At 35.7% G+C, this 25828-nt stretch overlaps 1 long non-coding RNA gene across 1 annotated transcript in view; it reads left to right on the top strand.

The window, feature by feature from the left end:
- LOC130706078 (uncharacterized) overlaps positions 1-25828 on the top strand; it is a 96333-nt gene that overhangs the window by 48898 nt on the left and 21607 nt on the right. Inside the window, exon 3 of the long non-coding RNA XR_009006474.1 lies at positions 4016-4074. This is a non-coding gene — a long non-coding RNA (uncharacterized LOC130706078). The remainder of the gene's footprint in view (positions 1-4015; positions 4075-25828) is intronic.

Here is a 25828-nt window from a genome sequence, read left to right as displayed (position 1 = left end):
GACATTTGGATCTCCACTGGAAACTGTGATCAAACTTCTAAAGCCCAGAATAGACTAAAGCCCGGAATAGACAGCCAGTCAGGTAAGCGGCAAATCGTGCACAATGAGGTTTTTAAAAGATGGTACATTTGTGCTTAGGGTGACACGTGCTATGCCAAGCCCTTTCACTCCACATCGTGGAATCTAGAGCCTGATGTCCTGCAGCACGGTTGTTCTCATCTGGTGCACGGTCGTCTCATTTGATGATCACGTTCATCTACAGATGGCAATGAAAGTGCTTATTCCTGCTTGGCACCTTGAATTGTGAGTCCTCTCCAGCAATCTAATAGGATTGTAGGATCAAGAAATTGCATAACGTTATTATAATAAATGAGAAGTAGCACTACCTGGGGTCTCACCTCTTTCCAGCCAAATACGAGAACCTTGCTTTTCAACATGAATAATATCCTGAAGCCCAAACTGCGTTGAGTTGTTTCATTTTCTGGTCCTCAGTGCACTGATAAAGATTACTGACTATACTATGGTGTGATTTATCTATATTTGATGCCATAAACAAAATTTTCTCTAGGAAGTAATTGTGCATGATGTCCATATCATTCATATTGCAAGTGCTTAATTTATGATAAATATTCTATGAGCACTTCCAGATAATATTGGCTAGAAAACAAAGTAAAATATTAAAAGGGTACTTTGTACTTCCTACTTTGGCAAACAGTGAAAAACATTTTAAACTTTTAAAGAAAAAATACTACAAAGATTTCACTGTAATGAGGTTAAGACGAATGCTTAAAATTCTTTTAGTTTAGGAACCGAAATATATAATAATGAAAATTAAAATGTTATGTAAGAATACATCATGGTACAAATATAACTGTTTAAATAGTGTACTTTTTTTTTTAATTAACGTGTAGTTTATTTACAACACTGTATTTGTTTTAGGTATACAACATAGTGATTCAATATTGTAGATTATATGCTATTTAAAATTATTATAAAATATTGGCTATTTTCCCTATGCTGTATAATATATCCTTGGATCTTACTTATTTTATACATAAAATGTACATATTTTGTACCTCTTAATCCTCTATCCCTGTCTTGCCCCTCCCCCCTTCCCTCTCCCCACTGGTAACCACTAGTTTGTTCTCTGTAGAACTTTTTTTTTTAACATCTTTATTGGAGTATAATTGCTTTACAATGGTGCGTTAGTTTCTGCTGTATAACAAAGTGAATCAGCTATACATACACATATATCCCCACATCTCCTCCCTCTTGCATCTCCCTCCCACACTCCCTATCCCACCCCTCTAGGTGGTCACAAAGCACCGAGCTGATCTCCCTGTGCTATGCGGCTGCTTCCCACTAGCTATCTATTTTACATTTGGTAGTGTATATAAGTGTATATAATATATATATATATATATATATATAAGTATATTATATTTAAGTTACTCATGTAACACAACCAAATGTCTTGTTATTATTTATAATCTAACTAACCAGTGAATTTGCTTGTGATCCCATATATTTTTCTCTAGGTCATAGTATACATAGTAAGCTATCATTACTTTAAAATGTTGAATTACTTTTTTCATTATATTACTCTTTCTGTGGTTGGCTCTATCTTTGCTTGTCTACACAATTTCTCTCTTCCTGTTTTACATTCCTTTCTCAAAATATAACCCTATTTATAACAATAAACATAACTTCTTCTATTTGACAAATTTCACTCTAGCCAAATCAGGCAAAAATACTTCTGTATGTATAAATATGCCAATAATTGATGTCTGTCTGTGATCCATCCTGGGAAAAAAAGACACAGGATTTACAGGAAACTGTTAGGTATTATCATTTGGCATAAAAGTCGCCCAACTGAGAAAGTGCTTATCTGTTATCACAGTTTCTTAAGCCTATTAATTCAGTTCATGAGAAGAAAATATCCTACCTATAAAACATCCAGCATATGAACATGCTTTTTCTTTTGAGTCTTGAGAAAGACAAAAGTAATCAAACTGCTTTGAATTTCAAAAAAGAAAACCATGTTCGTGAATTCAGATAGTGAAAGTAATTAGTCACAAATTTTAACTCTGCAGTAGGGCATGAAGATGAGACTGGAAATGGACTTTGTAAACACTCCACGGACACATTGTTGAGAATTTTTCAAGCTTTGCTGGTCACGTTGCCATTTAAAATAAATCTGCCGTTAATGTTGACTCAGAGATCTTAAAAAAAAAAAAAAGGACAACTCTTCATAACCTCAAATCATCCTTACTTTTGAAACAAAATTATTTGCTATTATAATTTCTTCTTAGGCAATGTGAATAGAGATAACACTGGAAGTCTTTTTCCAAAGAAATGAGATTTCCTCTTATTGTGAAGATGAAAACACTCCCTCTTAGTCACAGTGAGTGGAGGGAAAAATCAGTCATTTGATTGTTTCTTGGTTTAGGTGTGCCTTCTAAATTGGATGGCATTCTCAGACACTTGGGATACGTGACAATGACTTCCCCTAAACAGTTCCTAAGTGCTAAAATAATATAGATTTCAGAATCTACATTTGCTCCAACTTAGTGAAAAGTTGGATGATGAAGAGAAAACAACATATAAAATGGCTCCTGGTGGCTCAAAACAAAAATCAGCTAATAAAACTAATCCCAGAGAACCAAACCGAAGTTTAGTGTTCTCAGCTAGGTGACATTGCCATTAAACTGGGATTCTGGTTTTAAAATAAGACAGAAAAGAATACATAAAAAATGAAATAAGATTGAAGGTATCTTTGCAGTAGAAGGGAACTCGTTTCTATAACACAGATAAGCCTTCTAATGGCAATGGAGAAATATATCAGTTTTAAAGAATAAATGATATAAATGTCATTTCCTGAGTATAAGACTTGAATTTTTTGAGACTTGTTTTATGGTGTTTTACTGATCCTGGAAAATGTTTCATATGCTCTTGAGGAGAATGTGTATTTTGCTGTTTTGGGGTGTAGTGTTCTACATATAGATGTATATTAAGTCTGAGCACTTCTCTGCATGCGAGATTTTAATAAAGTTTTTCTTAAAAAGAGGAAAAAAAAAAGAAGTAATACTGGCTTTCCAACACTTGGGAAAATCTCTAATCTCACTAGTGATCAAAGTGGAAATTCAAACAACTAGATACCGATTCTTTGCTTTAAAATTAGCAAAGATTTTTATTCCCATGTTTGATGAAATACCCAGTGTGGTTAAGGATGCAGCAAAATAGTTATATTCCCTCACTGCTGGTGGGAGTAGTTTGGTGCAACTCTTTCAAAACACAATTTAGCATCCCATTATTTTACTTTTGGTTCAAAAATATATTAGAGTGTTATTGATAAAAGCAAAAATTAGAAATAATTAAAATGTAACTATTAACAGAGATATTTATGACGAGCTCATAGAAACATGGGGAAAAAGCAGGAGACATTAACTATTATTTAAATAATTATACAGAGTTTGCCCCAGGAATGTGGCAATGCTTCAACATCGGAAATCCTCTCAACGTAACTCACCGTATTGGAGAATAATCACATTACTATGACAGAATATTTCAAAATGTTTTAATATTCATTATGGTAAACTTGCCTGTGACTTAATGTACCTTCAAAAAATGGATTGTCTAATCACTTCCCTCTCTTTGGGGCCCAAACTCCATGCTTAGCAGGGCAATTGAGGAGATAAAGTAGGGTCAGAGTCCCACGAGGGCTTCTGTGTACGTACTCATTCTTTCTCACAAAAAGACTCAGCAAACAACAAAGTCATACAATAAACCTTGAGGCTGTGGTGCAGAAAAAACATTTGAGAAATCTCTATGGGCACTTGTAATTTTTAAAAAGCTCTTTAACAAATTAGGAAAAGTATTTGCTTGTATTGATACTTCTGAACTCGTGGTGGATACTGTACATTGACTCAGTACCCATTTAAGTAAAGTCTGGTAGAATTCTTGAGCTACCAAGGTCAGACAGCTAAAAACTACATTTTCTGTGCTTTTATTACAGCTAGAGTTCTGCGTGGGACCTGGCTTCTGCCAAACAGACCTATTACAGGAGACCTAGAGGTAAATGGTAGACACTGGCTTGCGGTGGTGGAGGTGCGGTTCTTCTGGGCAAGCTGAGGCAGGTGTCAGAGCATCTGGTCCCAAAGGACCTGGGTGCTGAGTGGCAGGCCACCACCATGTGCTGCTGCACGACAGCACTGCCGCGGTGTGGCTGGGCATTTCTCATGTGGATCTATTCCCAGTTACACAGGATCCAAGCTCAGGGGTCTGACTTTCTTGCTAATAATATGGTGTACTAAACCCTTTTCTGCTTATATTAGCCAGAAGAGAATCTATGGTCCCGCACAGCAAACCACAAATGGTACAGCCATAAACCCAAAACTTCAACAGATATCGTAAGTAATGGAGGAATGTTAGAAATAGCCTGTACGCACTGCTAGATTTAAAATGGATAACCAGCAAGGACCTACTGTATAGCACAGGGAACTCTGCTCAATATTCTGTAACAAGCTAACTGGGAAAAGAACTTGAAAAAGAATAGATACGTGTATATGTACTGAATATAACTGAATCACTTCGTTGTACACCAGAAACTAATACAACATTGTTAATCAACTATGCTCAAATATAAAATAAAAATTTTTTTAAAAAAACAAACAAACGTAGTGCTGAATGGAAGAAGTAAAAAATTTTAAAGAGTAATTTAAATGTGGAGAATGTGACTTCATAAATATAGAAAGGAAGGGAGAGAGAGGGGCTTTTCAGTCACTTTGCTGGTGACGTTTCAGACCCTCTCGGCCTCACCTGCTGGGGCTTTGGCCACTTTGCTCTGCCCCTGCTGCTGCTGCAGAGGCCGGTTATGTGGGACGGGCCAGCCTCCCACCGGTACAGCCTGCCGGCACCTGCCAGCACGTCCGCTGTACACATCAGCTCCCGGCAGGAGCTGCCCCTCTGACACAAAGCTGTACAAGATGTTGCAACACCGAGCGAGAGCTGCTCACCAGCTGCTTTGACCAGTAGGAAGCACGAGCCGGTGGATCCGTTCTTGCCTCTCTTCCCCACACGGACTGTTCTGAGAAACAGTCATTTATTCAGCTTCTTGGAAGATAGGTTCTGCAAAACCAAATAACCAGATTTCCTTGCTGCCTCCCATCTGCTCTTCCTCCTCCCTGCCTCATTCTCCTTTAGCCTCACTTCTGTCCCCGGGGATTGCATCTCTTAATAATTCCTTAGCACAAATGCCTTTTCCTCGGGCTCTGTTTTCCGGAGAGCCTGGCTCAGATGGGCAGACAAGCAAAGGAAACTTGTATGACGCGATGCTCATGCGTACGTTGACCCCAGAAACATGATTAACTTAACTTTTCCATCTGAGGTTCAAGGAGGAAGGCGGGGATGGGGAAAAGAGGTGAACAGAGAAAGCAGTAAGGAATGAAATAGGAAACAGTTACAAAATATTGTCAAAACAAAGGCTTGATCTTTAAAAAGACCAGTAAGATAAACCTTTAGCAAGACAGATAAACAAAAAATGAAAGATTTAATTTATAATGGAATAAATAATAACATATAAAAGAAATGTTTAATTATAAAGAGTTATTGTGTGTAACTATACATAATAAAGTTGAAAGTCCAAATAAAGTGAATGCATAATTTATAGAAACAGAGAATGCAGAGGAAAAGAGAGTTTCCTATCTCAATATATAAAGCTAGTATAACTTTGGTAACCAACCGTGTTACAGACAGTACACACAAACAAAAAATATATAACGTAATTTATCTTACAGGTATGAAGTGAAAATCCTAAATAAATTCTTTTTTTTTTTTTTTTTTTTTTAGTTTATTTTATGGCTGTGTTGGGTCTTCGTTTCTGTGCAAGGGCTTTCTCTAGTTGCGGCAAGTGGGGGCCACTCTTCATCGCGGTGCGCAGGCCTCTCACTATTGTGGCCTCTCTTGTTGCGGAGCACAGGCTCCAGACGCGCAGGCTCAGTAATTGTGGCTCACGGGCCCTGTTGCTCCGCGGCATGTGGGATCCTCCCAGACCAGGGCTCGAACCCGTGTCCCCTGCATTGGCAGGCAGATTCTTAACCACTGCACCACCAGGGAAGCCCCTTTAAATAAATTCTTAATTATGCAATTCAAATAATATTTCTAAGTGAAATCTATCCATCTTTTAAAAATTTATTAATTTTTAAAAATTGAAGCATAGTTGATTCACAATGTGTTGTGTTAGTTTCAGGTGTACAGCAGAGTGATTGATAAAATTATGATGAGTTTTACATACATATATAATTTTTTTCAGATTCTTTTCCCTTATAGGTTATTACAAAATATTAAGTATAGTTCCTTGTGCTGTAACAGTAAGTCTTTGGTTATATATTTTATATATAGTAGTGTGTATATGTTAATCCCAAACTCCTAATTTATCCCTCTCCCTCCTTCCCCTTTGGTAACCATAAGTTTGCTTTTTATATCATGGGTCTATTTCTGCTTTGGATGTAAATTTATCTATATCTTTTTTTTAGATTCCACATATAAGCGATATCATATGATATTTGTCTTTGTCTGGCTTACTTCACTTAGTGTGATAATCTCTAGGTCCATCAAAATATACCCATCTCAAGTTTATTGCTGGAAAACAAATATGATTTAGTAGCAGAAATTTTATCAACGTGATTCACCACATTGTCTAAGTGAGAACAACTATGTTAGCAACTAAATAGTTGAAGTAAAAAAAAAGCATATGAATTTTAATTCAACACCCACTTATGATACAAAGTTCTATGAAAATAGAAATAGATGAGAACTTTCTTTACTTGATGCAGACTACCTGCAAAATGAATTATAAGATCTCACCGTATTTAATGGAAACATTTAAATTATTTTTCCTTAAAGTCAAGATAAGTCAGAAATACCATTTCTCACTGCTGTTGCTGAAGACTGCTGGATATCTTAAAAAATGCTTGAGGACCAGGAAAAGATAGAAATGTGGTTTGATTTAGATAGAAAGAGATCAAATTGTCCTTATTTCAAGATGACATGGTCATTACTAGGGAAATTCTATGAAACTCATAGAATTTCTCAACAGATGAACTTTTAGGTTTAATAGTGTAAGAAAGAGTCTGACTCCACGGTTTCGATGTTTGACTGTTGACAGCTTTGAAGCCTAGACCCTCCCTCTTCCATCCACTGCCCATCTGGGCTCGCTGGTAAGAAAGCCCTGGTGCTCTCTGCTTTGGTGCCGACAGGAGACTCAAACCAAATAAGCCCCTGCCCCTGCACAGACCCGCACAAGCCAGTCTCCCTTCCTGGGTGAGGGTACCTCTGCATCTCAGAGTGGTCACAATAATAAATGGGGTTGACAAGTTCAAGATCATTATGCTAAAATCAAAAATGCAGTAGGTCCTTGTTGATTATTTCATGTATAGTCGTGTGTATAGTAGTGTGCTACTGTATAGCACAGTGAATTCTACTCAGTACCCTGTAATAGCCTATATGGGAAAAGAATCTGAAAAAGAATAGATACCTGGACATGTATAACTAAATCACTTTGCTGTACACCTGAAACTAACACAATATTGTAAATCAGCTAGACTCTAATATAAAATAAAAATTTTAAAAAGCAAAACCAAAAATGTTCCTTTGCCTCAGCAACTGCAAATAATGAAACAGAGAATACGATATTCACAAGAACAAAGCATGGATAAAATAGCTATGAATTAAGTTTAAAAGAATGCATACAATTTTTGAAGAAAATATTAATATTCTTTTTAAAAATATGAAAGATCATGGAAAATGGAGACTTGTGTTTGGTACCATCTTATTACCTTACTTCAGTGGGGTTCTCTCCTACAGAGCACTCTCTGAATGATACACAATGAAGTTGTATAATATGTACATCCTGATTGTATTCATAAATGGGACTACACACATCCGTTCTCTAAATCGGAAAATGTAGTGCAATTCAAATAGAAACCCGTGAAGGATATTGCGGAGGAATATAATTAAATGATCTTAAGTTTAATGTGGGAAAATAAGAATACAAATTACAATCTGTATAAAAAGAGTACATTGTCATTATCATTAAAACCACATGAGTATTCTTCCACTTCCAGTCAAGATGGAGTAACAGAGACCAGATTTAAGTTCCTACCTAACACAACGGAAAAAAGGCAAAGTACCTGAAATAATGGTTTTCAAGACATTGGATATCAGGCAACAAACAAAAGTGATTCCTGGGAGTTGGGAACAAATTAAGTGAACACTGTGATTTCCCAGGTTTATCACCACGAGAGAGCCTCCCGGACATGGTGCAGTCACTTGCCAAGACCAAAGTCTCACCTGGCCTAGGATTTAAAACCATCCACCTGGGCGGGGGTGATAATGAACCAACCCAGGCCTGCAGATGGAAGTGGCACTGCCCAAAATGCTCCAAAGTAAAAACCCGGGTCTTGCACAAGCGCCGGCCAAGGCCATTGGCTGCTTTGCTCCCCCGTTTCCTCCCATCTACGTCTCAACATTTCCTGCCCAAAATGCAGGAAACCCCATCAGCTTCCTGAATTGAGCCAAAAGCCTGTGAGCTCACCCAGTGTCCATCACTGTGAACCTCACTGCTTAGAGAAGCGGAGCAGAGCCTGGAAAGAAAGGGTGCAGAGTTATTTTAATGACTTCAAGTGGGAAAGTATTTCATAAAAAAATACCCCAGGCTGTTGCCTGAGGGAAGGAAGGAGATTTAAGGAGAGAAACAAACACACACACACTGAAGAGACTGCATTTTGATGATATTTTTTTTTTAAGACAACAGTAAAGCTGTTAAGGTACATTTTGAGAAATGCAGACTTACATTAAGCTTCCTTGGAGAAGGTGTTAATTAAAATATTAAACACTTTTCACTTTATGGATCAAATGATCCAAAGCACAAAAGAATGAACACATCTATCTTCTGTTGATTGAAAAAAGGGAATCTGAGTTCAGTTAAGCAGACTTCAGTTGCCTTTATATGGGCTTCAATAGCTGGAAAGAGTGGGAAAATAATCCAGATGAAGAAGACTGATCTGGAATCCATCTTTTCTCTGAGAGGACGAACAGCAAGCTAGTTATCAGGTGTCTACCAACCAGAGCAGATAGTTTCACAAGTCATGGAGAGTGAAAAATACCTGAAAAGGAAGAAGGAATACTGGCATCTTTAGGGTTTGGGGGAAGACAGATAACTGCACTGTAATATTTCATAATTGAGGGAATTCCTGAGTTCAGAGCTCTAAAGATAGATAGTGTTTCTGTTGCTTTACTAATTTTGAGCTATTTGTTTCTTAAAGGGCTCTGCTCTAGGCTTAAGTGTAGCTTTACATAAGCAGTCTTACATCATCTGAGGCAATAGCTATAGACACGAACATTTTTCTTTTTTCCATGAAGCCCTTGTAGAAGAGGCAATGGATACAGTCACTGTAATCAATAAAAATACTTTACCTAAACATTTTTTATAGAACAGATGCTGACATATTATGAAGCTCTCAGCATAGAATAAACAGATAAAGGCTCCTTTCCACTTTTTCAGTGGGAAGGAGAATTAATTTTAGATTTTAGAACCTAAAATCAAATAGCTGGAACAAAATGTTTAACTGACGGAAACCTTAAACTCTTAACTGCTGTACCTCTATGATGTCTTGAGATTGTTCCACTAAAGCCTTTTTTTTTTTTTTTCATTTCTTATCGCAATACTTTAGTCACCACTTGTACATGAGCTAAAACTAGCGAATGCCCTGAACTGGACAGCTTTGACGCCTCTAAGTTGAGTATCAAACAATACAAACATGTTTTAAGTTCTTATACTTCTTAGCTTGGAAGATAGATTGAAAGGAGATAAATAAACATTCTAGAAAGGGAGCAACTGGCAGGATAGGAAATGAGATTAGGCAAGAAAGAGGGCTGAAACAATTGACTATTAATAAGAAAAAAAATCAAATCCCTACATCACAACATACACAAAATAAATTCCAGGGAGATTAAAGAAAATGGCCAAAGGATATAAACAGGGAAGTCATAGAAAAGGAAACCCAAATGGCCAATAAACATAAAAAAAGATGCTCAAGCTCAGTAGTCTTTGGAGAAGTTCAAAGTAAGACCCCATTAATACCTTATTTTTCACTCATCAAACTGGTAAAAATTTGAATGCAGAAAATAGCAAATCCCGGCAAAGAAAGGGAAAAAGTAATCACAGGCAGTTGGTGAAGGGTGAGTTGGTACAACTATTCTGGGAGGTCAATTTGGTTATTCTTAATTGCAGTTTTTAAATTTGCATCCATTAAAGTTGAATATACACACTCCCTAGAATGGAGAAATCATGCTTCTGGTATAAACTCTAAAGAAACTTAGCATATGTGCCCAAGGAAACATGTATAAAGATGCCCAGTGAAGCATAATTTTCATGGGAAAAATTGGGAAAAAATGCTCATCAATGGGAGAATGGATAAACACAGATATATTTATATAATGCTACTCAATATAGCTACAAAAATTAATAAACTGATCTTTACAAACCAACATGATTAAATCTCTCTAGAATAAAGTACTGAGTAAAAAAACGATGCAGAATGAAATATAAAGTGTAATACCTTTGATTTAAATTTTTTAAATCTACAAACAATAATTCCTGTTTATGGATATAAATCATTAACCACTAAAATATAAATATGAAGCATATTAATTTTTGAATAGTTGTCTCTGGTGAAGGAGAGCTGAAAACATAATTGGAGAAGGTACAAAGGAGGTTTCATCTAGTCAGTGAAGCAGTATTTTTGAAAAGATAGGCTTAAAACTAACAAGATAAGAGATTAATAATTAAGTATGGATGGTAAATATATGTATGTTTAGTATATAATCTAATTTTCTGTGTACTTAAAATGTTTTCATACTAAAAAAAGTCCCAATGAATTTCTAATAAGCCTATTGTGCTTTAATCTTAATGGAAAAAAAGCAGGATGTTGAGTGTAGCCCATGATCTCAACAACTAAGCCAGCAATGGTAAACTGACAGCCCTCAGTCTGACAAGGGCCTCGGCCCTGTTTTGCTTGGCTGTGCCTTAATATTGACTCACACAGTGTTTAAAAAAAACTGTGAAGGGTATGTCAACATTTAAAAGTTAGGAGATATCACATAAAAATCCTGACTTCTGCCTTTTTTTTGCAAAATTAGGAGGTCAGGCAATGCGAACCATAGTGCAATGGGACAAGATGGGTGGAGCTGGGTTGCTGCCGGCTCTTTTGGTCCAGAGCAGTGTAGTAACTGCCCACAGCACTGCCTCCTCCAAAACTGCATCCGAGTCCCACTGGTCACCTACCACCACACTTGCCCTGTTCTCTTATTCCAGGAGAAAAGCCAAATATTTCACCTAGCCTTCTTTGTTTGTTTTCATTACCTGTCTCCTTCTCATAGGCATCTAAATTTGTAACCCCTACTTAAAAAAAAAAAAAATCATGGAACAAGATTGGAGAGAAGTAAAACAAATATTTTTCACTGTTGTCTCTGAGTTACTGGATAGCCAGTTTTCAAAGCTTAAAAAGAACTGTATAAAACTGTGAAAACAGCCAAACCCAAAGATCCTTCCATGTTCCTACTTCAGGTCCCAGCACGACACAAAACTACCCTTCTGGGATTATTTCCTGCTCCAGATTTTCTCCACTTTCCTGTCACAGGAAAGCTCCTAGCATAGTTCCCAAGCACATTGAGCCTTTTAAGATCCAGAGTTATTTTTTCCCCGCAGGCCATTCCTTTAAAAACAGAAAATCCCTTCTATTTCCATGTCATCTTTCAAAGCTCTTACTCATAAATTCAAATACAAGTCCTCTGTGATGCTTTTCCTGATTTCCTCTGATAACAGAATTTTTCACCCACCTTTGCTCACATGACCAGGAATTCTATCTCTGGTAGCAAAAAACATTGGGTACATACATCTACTTGTCACTACACAGTGGGAGGACAAATCTTACCCATCTACCTATTGCTTCCTTCCTAGTGTAGAAAGGGCTTGTCTAGAAAATAGGGATGCTCAAAAATATCAAATAAAAAACAGTGTATTAATCATCATTATACAATACGCTATAATTAGAAGATATAAGCCACCAAATTTAATCTATACTTTCCTTCCTGTGATATATCATGAAAGTTGCTGTCTTGATTCCACTGTAACGTGCATGTGTTTTTTTCTCATATAAATGCAAGAAATGTAAAATATAAAATCATAGTGAAGCAAACATATAAAAATTCCTATTTGGGGGGGTTTCCAGATAAGTGAAATCTATTTCATTATATTGCACTTTCAATATAGTAAGGATTATTTGTTCTCACTTCTCAAAATTCTTAAGAGTTTATAAATTTATAAATGTAAGTTGGATGTATTATTGAGTGAGAATTAGATGACTTCTTACCACCATATTCAGTGAGTTTTAAGAAAACTCCCCCAGCAAAACATACAGCAATACATATTCCAATAACTATAGTTTTTACCAAATCACTTTTGGATTCAACCTAAAGGATTGATTTCTGTGCATATTCCTGCCATGAGGCCGTTTCTCCTAACCGCCCTTCGTGAAAATTTAAGTGCTGTTTTAGTCACTCCCTAAGCTCAAATAACCCTTCATGAGTTATCTCTCCATCCGATACCAGCGCCTGATTCTCTGCTGACTTCTCTCTAATAGCTGAGTTGTTTAAATTTTCTCAAGACACGTTTTACAGAAAATTTATCTGTTTAGCAGACAGAAAAATAAGGGATAGAAGAATGGAAAAAAGCTAGTAGGAGCTACAATTTTATATCTGGTCTCACAGGAATAATCATATTTTTCCTTCCTGGCCATGTCACAGGCATATAATCTACCTTTACACTTAAATTGTTTAAAACATTTAGAACTTAGTACATTTAGTAAACCTTCACAACTGCCACTTTAAATTTGACAATAATATCAAAATAAGGAAAAGTAAATAGATAACAGCTGCATTTAATTCCCACCGATTGCCTACCTGCATGAAGACACTGTAGTCACATTTTGCAGCTCTTGGGAATTCATTGTAAGTTAGCCTTAGTAGAACATGACAGCTACCTTGTTAACGAACATTCTTTCCTGAAGGATTCCAAAAGTTATAAATATAACAGGCAAGAAGAATGCCATATGTAACCTCAAAAGTCAAAGATTACTGATGTGTGAGCCAGAAGTAGTAAAAATAGCCTGTATGTTGCATGAACCAGGGTATGGTTGCTGGCAATCATCTCAGGGTAAATTTCTCTACCGTGATCAGAGTCACAGCATAAAGTAACTCAAAACCTGAAGCATTTGTTAATAAAGAAAAACACACATTTCACTAAATGTGGCAACAGCACTGATGAATGATTTACACTCAAGCATCATATTGTCTGAAATACTATGCTTTGTACCCTTGACAGTGAGGGGAAAAAAGCAGTAATCAGGAGATCATACTTGCAAGGTATTGACTTTGAAAGGAAATGTCTGGTACACAGATTATGCTGATTAAGAATTTAAAAACTATACATTAAAAGCATAGTAATTCTTAAAATTCTTAAAAATGGTGTCATTAAGTAACACTTCTTTTTATCTCATCTATCTAAAAGTTACATATATGAAATACCTAGCTGGTATGCTCTGTATATTGGCAGAGTTCTCTGGTCTCTAGTTTAATATACTTGGGCAGAATCACCTAGTTAACAAACATGTTCACAAGGGACCTGAAGCACAAAAATTATCTAAAAGCCAAGAGAATAATGTTCCTAGAGTATTCAGAAGAGGGTAATGACTTACAGTAAAGATCTGGGACCAGGTTCCCTGGTTTCACATTCTGGCTCTGCTACTTCTTAGCTGTGCTGTCTTAAGAGAGTTGTGTGTTTTGGTTTTCTCATTTGAAAAATAGTACTAATCTCATAAGGCTATTGAGAAAGAATTTTACAACAACAAAATTAACAAATGTTTAATTGAATGTCTATAAAAATAATATACTAAAATTGTTTATTTTAAAATCTAAATGTTATTAGATTAAAAAAATTTGGAAAAGAAACAATTTGAGACTTGGATTCTTCCCATTTATAAGTCCTAAGTATATGATAATTTCTATTAAGCAACCATAAATTTTCTCAAAAATATTAACTGGTTATACATTAAATAAAATCTTACCACCAAATAATTTCATAAACAAATTTAAAAACTATTCCCAAAGCAAAATATCATTTTTAATGTGAGATGTGGGAGTATTTTAACATAGCTGATACGATGAGGATTATAGATTCTAAAATTAAGCATGCCTAGAGTTTATAAATATCTTAAATGGCTCAGGAATTGATTTGTTAGAAAACAATAGGGGAATCTAGGTGAGAATGACGATCTTTTGGCTGAAGGTTAAGATAGCATACATAATTCTCCATCCATTCACTTAACTGTTCATTTCCAGCATACATGCATAGCAGTGTCTGAATTGTTAAGCCCACCCGCCAAGGGAACCAACTTTACCAGCTAAAGTGCTTGTGTGCAGTTGCTTTTCTGCCTGTAGTCTTACAGACTCTATTCATTTCCAAAGTAACTTAGGTCAGCACCTTTTCCCCACCCCTTCAGTAAGGCTGTTTCATGCTTATATTCACATAAAGTATAGATTATTTTGTCACATTCTGCATTTCATCCTGAGATTTCCCAGCTTCCAAAATGATTATGTAAAATTTGCATACATCAAGTTTCATTCTCTGTGGTAAAGTTCTATAAATTTTGCCAAATGTGTAATGTCATGTACTCACAATTAAAGTATTACACAGTATATATTGACATATATACACTAATATGTATAAAATGGATAACTAATAAGAAACTGCTGTAAAAAAAAATAAAATAAAATTGAAAAATTCAAAAAAATAAAGTATTGCACAGAACTGTTACCATCCTAAAAACAAAACCCTGTGCTTCACCTATTCAAACTCACTCACTTCTCCGTGAACCTCTGGCAACCACTGATCTTTTTATTTTCTCCATAATAAAAAAGTTTTTCTTTTTACAGAATGTCATGTAATTAGAATAATACAGTAGGTAGACTGGCTTCTTTCAGATAGTAATATGCATTTAAGTTATTCACTTTTTTTCACAACTTAATAGCTCATCTATTTTTATTGCTGAATAATATTCCATTGTATGGGTGTACCACAATTTGTTTATCCTTTCTCCTTTTAAGAAATATCTCAGCTTCCAGATTTTGCCAATTATGAATTAAGCTGCTATAAGCATTTGCATGCAGATTTCTGTGAGGATGTAAGTTTTCAAATCAGTTGGACTAATACCAGGAGCATGATTGTTGGACCTTGTAAGACTATGTTTACCTTTGTATGAAGCTACCAAACTGTCTTCCGGACTGTGTACCCCTTTGCCTTCCTACCAGCAATGAATAACTGTTGCTGCTGCTCCACAATCTCATTGGCAATTGGTATTGCCAGTCTTTTTGGATTTTAGCCATACTAAGTAGATGTGTAGTAGCATCTCATTGTTATTTTAATTTGCAATTCTCTACTGCGAAATGATTTTTAGCATCTTTTCATGTGCTTAATTTTCTTTCATCTATTTTCTTTGGTAAGATGTCTTTTCAGATCATTTGCCCATTTTTTGATTGGGTTTTTTGTTTTTCTATTGTTCAGTTTGAAGAGTTCTTTGTATATTTTGGATACAAGTTATCAGATATATGTTTTGCAAATATTTTCCCCCAGTCTCTGGCTTGTCTTCTCATTCTCTTAACGGCTTCTTTCACAGAGAAAAATGTTTTTCTATTTTAGGGAAGTCCAATATATTTATTTTTTCTTTCAAGGATCATGCTTTGGGTGTTGTACCTAGAAACCATCACCAGATGCTAGGTCATGTAGAATTTCTCCTCTGTCTTCTTGCATAAGTTTTATTGTCTTGTTTTTTTTTTTTTTTTTTTTGGCTGTGTTGGGTCTTCGTTTCTGTGCGAGGGCTTTCTCTAGTTGCGGCAAGCAGGGTCCACTCTTCATCGCGGTGCGTGGGCCTCTCACTATCGTGGCCTCTCTTGTTGCAGAGCACAGGCTCCAGATGCGCAGGCTCAGTAGTTGTGGCTCACGGGCCTAGTTGCTCCGCGGCATGTGGGATCTTCCCAGACCAGGGCTCGAACCTGTGTCCCCTGCATTAGCAGGCAGATTCTCAACCACTGCACCACCAGGGAAGCCCTGTCTTGTATTTTTTATTTAGGTCTATGACATACTTTCAGTTAACTTTTGTGAAACATGTGTGATCTCTATCTAGGTTCATTTTCTTTTTGAACAAGCAATTTTTTTGTTATAAGTTCTGTCCTTCATTGAATTGCCTTTTCTACTTTGTCAAAGATCAGTTGACTGTATTTCATTGATCAGTTGTGTATTTTACCAATATTACACTGTCTTGATTGCTGTTGCTTTTACACTGTCTTTTTTTAAATTAATTTTTATTGGCGTATAGTTGATTTACAATGTTGTGTTAGTTTCTGCTGTACGGCAAAGTGAATCAGTTATACATATACATGTATCCACTCTTTTTACGATTCTATTCCCATATAGGTCATTACAGAGTATTGAGTAGAGCTCCCTGTGCTATACTGTAGGTTCTTATTAGTTACCTATTTTACAGTAAGTCTTAAAATTGGGTAACGTGAGTCCTCCAACTTTGTTCTGTTTTCTTTAGTATTGTGTTGGCCAGTGTAGATCTTCTCACTTTCTGTATAAACATTAGAATAAGTTTGATAACACTTGCAAAATAGCTTGCTGAGGTTGTGATTGCTGAGGTTGTGATGGAAGCATTGAATTGCTTCATCAATTTCAGAAGTATTAACATCTTAACAATTTGATTTTCCCAGTCCATAAACTTAGGATACCTTTCTATTTGTTTAGATGTTCTTTGATTTCTTTCATCAGAGTTTTGCAGTTTTCCCCTTATCAATGTTCTACATATTTTGCTAGATTTATATATAAGTATTTCATTTTGGGGGGTGCTATTGTAAAGTATATTATTTTTCATTTCAAGTTCCAGTTGTTCACTGCTGGTATATAGGAAAGCAACTGACTTCTCTATATCAACCTTACATCTTGTGGCTTTACTGTACTTATTTATTGGTTTGAGGAGATTTTTTATTTGTCAATTCTTTGGGATTTTCTATGTAGACAATAGTGCCATCTGCAAACAAAAACAATTTATTCCTTCTTTTCCAAACTGTATACATTTTATTTCCCTTACTTGTATTATTGCAGTAGCCAGGGTTTTCAATATGATGTTGAATAGAAGTAGTGAGAAAGGACATAGTTGCCTTATTCCTAGTATTAGGGGAAAGAATCCAGTTTTTCACCATTAAGTAGCCGTAGATTTTTTTGTTGATGTTCTTTATCAAGTTGCTCAAGTTCCCCTATTTTCTTAGTTTGCTGAAAAAATTTATAATGAATGGGTGTTGGATTATTTTCAAATGCTTTTTCTGCTTCAAATATGATCATATGCATTTTCTTCTTTAGCCTGTTGATGTGGTAGATCACATGATTGGTGTTGAATGTTGAGCCAGACTTGCATACCTGGAATAAATCTCACTTCTTTGTGGTATATAATTATTTTTATGCATTGTTGATTGATTTGCTAATATCTTGTTTACATTCATGGGCATAAGAGATATTTGTCTTTAGTTTTCCTTTCTTATAATGTCTTTATCTTATTTTGATATTTGGGAAATGCTAGCCTCACAGCTGTTTAGGACAATTCTATTCTTACTGATGATTTCGCCTGCTTGATCTATCAATTACGGAAAGAGGGTTATTGACGGCTCAAGCTATAGTAGTGAATTTACTCATTCTTCTTTCTATTCTATCAGGTTGTGTCCAGTCTACTGATGAGCCTATCAAACATATTCTTCAATTCTCTTACAGTGTTTTTATTTCTAACATTTCCTTTTGATTCTTTCTTAGTTTCTAATCTTCTTACATTACCAAGCTGTTTTTGCATATTGCATGCCTTTTCCATTACAGCCACTAACTTATGAACTGTAGTTATATAAAATTTCTTGCCTGGTAATTGGAATACCAGTGTTCTATCTGCATCTGGATCCAATGATTTATTGTTTTGCTTCAGTCTATGTTTTTTTTTTATTGCCTTTTATTCTGTCTTATAAATTTTTGTTGAAAACCAGACATTGTATATTGGATAATAGTGACTGAGGTAAATAGGCCTTTAGTGTGAGGATTTGCATTTACCTGGCTAGGACTGGGCTTTAACTGATGATCACTGTGCTTGTAGGTACCCAAGTCTACAGCTATTGTCCTTGTTTTGTTTCCTCTCTTACCTTTGAGCTCTCCTAAGTCATCCTCCTTGGAGAAAGTCTGTGTCTTCCAACTCTTTCAGCTGTAATTCACTGTTATTTATTATACTGGACCCCAATTAGCATGTCAGTTGTCTGGGAGGAGCATTCTATAATCTTATGAAAATATCTCAGTCTTTTAGTCTGCCTGTATCTCTGTGCTGTGACCTTGGCAGATGTTTTTCCCACCTTGCATAAGACAAGGCAACTTGGGAACAGAGTAGGAGGAATGCCCTTTCTGGCTGTGACATGGTTCAGGTAAAGTCTTTTCCCTGTAGAGTAGACAGTTGTTATGCAGAACATTCTGGGGGTATTTTACATAGGTTACTTTACCCCTCCCCCTGCCAAAACCAGGAAGGGAATGTTTTGGGTTCTTCACCATGAGAACCAGATGAAATTTCTGAAATACACCTAGGAAAGTTTGGAGACCCCGTAAGACTGGAGTTTGTCAGACTCAAGCTAGTGTACTCTTAGCCTCCAGCCGTTCATCAGAAACACCACTTCCGTGTTCTTTCATTTTTGTGGCTGTAGCTGTTTCTGCTCCAGGAAAGTAGATGTCAGCTTGACTCTAGATTCACTTATCTTTCTGGTTTTCAGCGTGGTAATCAGTGCCACAACCTCAGTTCTCTAATAGGTCCAAGAAAAGTCATTGATTTTCAGTTTGTTCCATGCTTTCTTGTTGTAAGTGTGGAAGCTACAACTTCCAAGCTCTCCTAATGTTGCGACTGAAACTGGAGGTCTGAACTGAATGTTCAAGAGGAAATTTTAAATACTAATTTGACCAACATCTGCTTAATCCGTGCTCTATAAATCACCTAAAAATGCAGGCAAATTTGTATAGCATACATACTGTGTACTTTTCAAGGGGTCTAAAGCTTTTATTAAATTCTTAAAGAGTTGAATGATTTGAAAAACTAAGAACAACACAATAGAGAATAATTCCTTTCATTTCGGTATGTAAAAATGCAACTCAGGTCCCCAAGCTAAGGAGTAACAAGAAAAGATAAAATACATTACTTTTTTGCTTTCATTTTAATATCTTTTAACAATGAACTTAAATTCCAAATTAAAAGGCAGTATCTGCCATATACATTCAGTTTGTGAAAAGTTACCCTGCTTCAATAGTCCACCAAATAATTTTGACAAAAGATTTGTAATTTCACTTTACATAAATTCATTCTAAAGCCAGGCAAAATAATACGGTTTTCTAAGACGTTATTGAAGAGCAGACTTACCGAGATGCAGGACTAATGTAAGGTTCTAACAAGGCAAAGAAGACGCTCAGTGGTTTTTTGGGGGTTTTTTGTTTGTTTTTTTACTTTTCTAAAAAACAAAGACTTAGCCTCATCTATTCATAGAAGAGAGCAGGCTAACAATTACAAATCTGATGTTGGAGACATCTCTCATTCTGTATGTTACACGAATACTATTAGCAATAAAACAGAGAGATCAAAGGTTACTTTTTAATTTTGTACCACTGTGTAAATCATTGTACTTATTTTCAGGTCTGATTAGATGGCATTGCTGAGAGAAGGTAAAAAAAGAGCTTACATGTGAGCAGTAAATTAATATAACTTTTATTAAAAGAACATTATGGTGGCAATATCAAATCCCCAACTGTTCTCTGTCATCTCTGGCAGATAAAAAGGAAAAGAAGCCCCACCGTTTGCGGGGAGAAGACCCTGTGGCTAGTCCATCACTATTTTGCTTTTGTTCCGTATTTCACATGACCACTCCACTTCCTAACAGTAGTCTTTGAAAGATGAAAGTGGACTCTCACTGAGAATTTCACACAAATGGATTAATTTGTGTCGCCATTTTTGGCGTGTCACCATGGATACGGCCATCTGACGGCCTCAGTGCAGCTGTGAGCTGATTGACGGTCCATTCACAGTTCAAGGCTTTACAAAACCAGTAACAAGAAAGAACGCTCATTAGTGGACAAAGACCCTACTTATACATGTGGGTGACTAAATGTTACCTCTCAGGAAATCTGACATTCATATCAATATCACCATGAAAGAGTGTATTAAAAAATGTAGACTTAGTATACATATATGTATACTAAATATATATCTATATAATACTAAATATGTATATATATATATATATTTGATACCTCGCTTTCTTTTCTCTTCATTTAAATCTAGCTAAATGACAGTGGAATGGAAACACAAACAAGAGTGTTTGTGCTGTAAATCCTATATTTTCTAAAAAAAAAAAAATCAAAAGACAAAAAGCCATTTCTTGTTATAAACTTACAGACTGGTATTAGATTAATAAAAGGGAGTACTTTCTGTCACTTCCTATGAAATGGGAAATCTGCCTTCTGTACGTGTAGCCCATTGTGAAGTAGAATATTGACATTTTACATTGTCACACACCCAGATGTACAAAAATGTAGCTTTATTTCTCTGTAATTAAACTTAGCTCATGAGACTCCAGGGCTGCTTGGTAGTGACATACATTCCTCGTGCACTCAAGGTATACCTCATATAGTCCGGGGTATCTACCTGTCAGTTCAGGAAGCGCCCTCCTCACATCTCTAATTCTCCTCTTCCGGGTGAGATCTGGGTTGCTGAGTTGGCTTTTCCGTTGCCCTTTTACCAAGGAGGGGAGACTGTCCTGTCCCACCATGCCCTCGCTGGCCCCTGCAAGACCGGTCCCTCTGGCCTTGAGCACTGACCCCCCGTCCTGCTGCCTCTTCTGCTGGTGTTGACATCCATCCATGGCCTTCAGCCGTCGGGTGCCTGTTCCAATGTGCTCCTCAGCCTCGACGCCAGGCCCTGTGTCTGTCTGCTCAGCCCCTTCCGTGTACTTCCTGGGGTGTTCGGGAATGCTTACCTGCTTTTCGCATGCTACAAGGAGGTGCCTGAGAAGATGAGGCTGACCTCAGACCTCACTGCACAGACGTCCCAGTACCTGAGACACAGAGAAGGAAGCCTTTCAGCTAACGGGACACAGAGGAACTTTGTCAAACTCTGTTGAATCATGACCCGCTCTAACTCTTCATATTATGTCTCATCAGAGAAGGGAACTACATGTGAAGCTGATTTTGACACTTTGATGTTCTTTAGCCATGAGTCTCCCTTTATTTCTACCAAAGGGCCAGAAATAACAACTCCTTCAGGACTTTCAGTGCTCAAGATCCCTGCTGTTTTTCTTGCAATCAGAATCAAAAGGCATCATTTGGCACATAACCCATGTATAATATAAGCTAATCCATCAACATGACAGCATAAATGAACCTGAGATCCTACTGTCCTCTCCATCACTGTTGGTTTCAGTAGGATTTACTATTCCACGTCCTCTCTTTTTCTGTTAAATTGGGCAGAAACACCAGATCAGAATGAACGTTTTGGCACTGCTTCCTTAGAAATATTTCATGTGAATTAAAATTTTAGCACCGAAATGAATCAGAACACTGATCGACTGTGGAACGTGGGAATATCTGCACACATAGTGCAGGTGCATCTTAAATTGAAATGCTCTTTGTTAAAACAGTCTGATGACTCTATCCTAAAGCAGTGGAATCGGGTAAAAATAATGTGCGTCCTATATGGGAATAGATCATGTAGGTAAAATGTGGAGCTAGATGGGATATACAAGATTTACATAGTATGTCTTTTCTTCTGTCGTTGTTTATAAATTATCCAAGTTCATTACAGAACTTGGTGGTTCAGAAATACACCAGGGAGGAAGGGGGAAGCAGCTGGGAGATCTAATCCATGTGATGAAAAGGAAAGGCAATTAATGAGGAGAAAAGAACTAGGGAGAGAAAAACTCATACGGCAAGATAAAAAGTATAAGAGAGCAAGTAGTAGGCAGTATAGAGAAAATATAGTACTTAATTTTCAATTGTCTGGTATGTATCTGTTGTAAAGGCTGTTTTCTACTTCCTCTTAGATAATAATGATAGTATCAGATCTATTTGTTTTTCTTACACTTGTGTTTGAAATCCAATGGTAAACTTTGAGATGATACTTTGATCAGGAAATAACAGAAGAGTCTCTTTATTCAGTTTTCTGTGAAGTCTCAATCCCAAATCTTTGAAAATGAAATGTGGCCAGAAAAAGGTCAAAAGTTCCAGTCTTTAAAAATATTAAATAACACTAACTAAAGGGAAGAATGAACAACCACCCATATGGAAAAAGTTATTTCACTTATAACAATTATTGTTATAGATGGAGAGGTAGCTGACCCAGGGTGTTTTGGGGGACTGATTTTTCAAATATATGCAATTGGAGAACAGGAAGGAATGGGGAAATTGCTCTTAAAAGAGAATTAAGCAGAGTCTTTCATCTTAGAAAATCCAGTTGGAAATCTCAGTGTGTATCTTTTAAAAAGTCTTAGTTCATTTTTTTATATATGAAACCTCTTGGGTGTCAAAAGGATTTCAAGCAAAATAAAAATTGAAAAACAAAAAGCTCTGAAAAGAAAGTTACAAATTAAATATAGAGATACATTGATCTGGATTATTATAAGCATGTGGGTAAATAGCTATTAATTTTGCTTCTGGAAATTTCAGAGTGTTTTCACCTTTAGCAAAGGAGCATTTTAGTCATTTTAAAATTTTATATCTATTTCATCTGGATGATGAAAGTCATGACATTTTTGTTTTCTAAGATCTTGAACATGATTTATCAAAATAATACATATTGGTATCTGGCTGTGATATCAGTATTGACTCCCCAATGTCATTAATTCACTAAGAATGAATATAACCATATTATTGGCTGAAATTATAAGTTTAAAGATGATTATAAGGAAAATCTTAGCACTGGTGATGGCAACACATTCAGCAGTTAATAGTAAAGCCTAAATATTTGTGTCAATAAGACAATAAAGTATAAATCAAATTGTACAACTTGATTGTGACCTATATTTATAAAAATCTTTTAAGTTAAAATTTAAAATAGAGATTTAAAAGTGCTTTGCAGATATTGAAGCCTTATGGGGAAAGAAGCCTGTTTACAAGCCCAGAAATAGCAGTGGTGAAGAAGAGTAATTTCAAGTGCATGTTTCTGTCATTACTGCCACAGCTGAGGGCAAGCATGGGCAGTGACTATTTGAATTGTCAGCAGTAACTGTGTCCTTAGTGGGCCTCCCTGCCTTTCACTTTAAAAAATTGAAAGCAGCAACATTTCTCAGAAATGCCATATTTATATTTCAGAATACAATAATACACACATCGTACATTTGAGAGGAAAATTTGACATTGATTTTTAAACATAATTATCCATGAATAATTTGAATCCATATAATTAGAATTTATGTTCTATGTATAATTTTATTCCCTGCCCATGGTTTACTCTTAATTAGATACTTGGCCTGATAACTTTGAATTTCATGGTTTATTCTTTTTTCTCTGCCAATTCCATTTTACTTCCTACTGATATATTTTTTTAAAAAAACAAAGAAACCCCAGCAACTATATTTAGTCCAGATAGAGTAACATGAACTAAATTTTCTTGAGTAGATACCAGTGCCAAACACTCTGCTACATGCTTTATGTTCTTTATCTCCTTTAAACCTCATAGCACATCTATACCAGGCACAGTTAGTGTCATTTTACAAATAAGCAACTTCAGGCGCAAAGAGGTTAAGCAATTTGCCCAAAGTCTCAAAGCTAATAAATGGCAGAACAAAGACGTGAATCTAATTTTAATGATACTTAGCACTTGCAGATAAAATTCTTCAAAGTTCTTGAGTCCGTGTTGTACACTTTATTTTATTAACATACCAATCACTTTATTGATAAGGAAGTTTCCATAAGTTTGATTTAAGCTAAACTAAACGTGATTAATTTAGGATAAACTAAATATGAAGGTTGTGTTTTAATCAATTAAGACTAAAAGGCAGCAAGGGAAAATTTTTTAGAGAGGCTGTCAAGTATCTGGGAGCTGAAATTTAAAGAAATGTAAGTACACAACACTTGGGCTGAGAGTGAATTAAATGTCAGCAAAAGAAACAACATTTTAAGAGCGCACAATGCTTTAGCCCTTGTCCTTCACGTAAGGGGGCGTGGAGTGTGGAATGATTTCATGGTCCTATAGTCACCTCTTGTCCTGATTTCTCATCCTGGTGAAATCTGGATCCTGCTCACATCATGCCTTCTATGCTATCTTTTCCACTGCATTGACCCAAAGAAAGAACACAATTTTTTCTCTCTACTTCCCCAAGCAATCAGTATCGAAGCCCACTGTGTGTGATAGAATTCAGCTGAGTATTTGAGAGGATCAGAGAGGTTTAGCAGAATACACAAATAAATAAAATTATAGAATGTGATGCATAATCCGGTTACTATGATAACAGGATAACAGGTCAGACAGACCTAATTACACAATAAAGAGCTCTCTGAGAAGTAGCCTTTAAGCTATTACACAGAACATCTAAAGACAGATGTACACATCTAAGAAGACTGAAAATCTATATACCATAATGTTGAGAGTGGTGAAAAATATTAGTAATGTTTTCTTCCTCACATGTATTGTTAAAAATTTCTATGATAAACATTAAAATGTCTGAGAAAAAAGGCAGTTTTTAAAGTAACTTGAAATCAAGAACCATAAATTAAATAGTTGTGACTTTTTCTGGAGGGCCCTTTGTACAACCCATTGGCTTAAACATCAATGTATTCCTCAGTGCCTTTCATATAAAAAATTAATCAGTGAATGAATATAGAAACAGATGAAACACACTTTCCTATAGCCCATGTTCACAAAACATACTCAGAGTACTGTGAGTACTGAAATATCTAAAAACTTTATTCAATTTATGTAATATTGTATTTATATATAAATTTGATGAAAAATACAGAATATTACTACTTATCTGATTTTTTTAAAAGTATTACATAGAATTTCATAATTATTAAAAAAAATCCTTGGTTTAACTAGGCACTAGAAGAAATTAGATTGGTCTCTTTTAACTTATTACTTCACTTTATTTTTACTGATATTTTTAATTTTTTACAAATGTTTTGAATTCATTTCTTTGAAATTTCAGGAAGATATGGACATTGGAACAAACCTTTCACAAATTAGAATAGATTATTTATTTCTAATATCTTTGACCAATATAAGTCCATTTATGTATTTTTTTCCTTCAAAATATGGAGAGTCAAACATATTACCATGTAAGTAAAAAGATAATTTTTAATAAGTGTTTTATACCTACATAAACTGCTCTATTTTAAGGCTTTTCACTGAGTAACCTTAAAATCAGTTTAACTATCAACAGATATTTTTTATAATTCACTTAAGATAATTAAACATTCTACATATGAAAAATATACCTCTTATAAATATTGTCTTTTAATGCCTTTCAAATGGTGTAGTTAAATGATCATTTTAAAAGATGGTGAATTATTTAGAATTTCACATGTTATACTAATATCTCTTCAAATATAATCTCCTGTTAAATAGCCCATGAAGCTTCCAAATAAATTCAATGGGTAAAATCC

This window comes from Balaenoptera acutorostrata, chromosome 21 (assembly GCF_949987535.1).
Source record: "Balaenoptera acutorostrata chromosome 21, mBalAcu1.1, whole genome shotgun sequence".
NCBI lineage: Eukaryota > Metazoa > Chordata > Mammalia > Artiodactyla > Balaenopteridae > Balaenoptera > Balaenoptera acutorostrata.
Note: the sequence above shows the minus strand (reverse complement) of the source record. Positions and strands in the feature narration are given on the sequence as shown.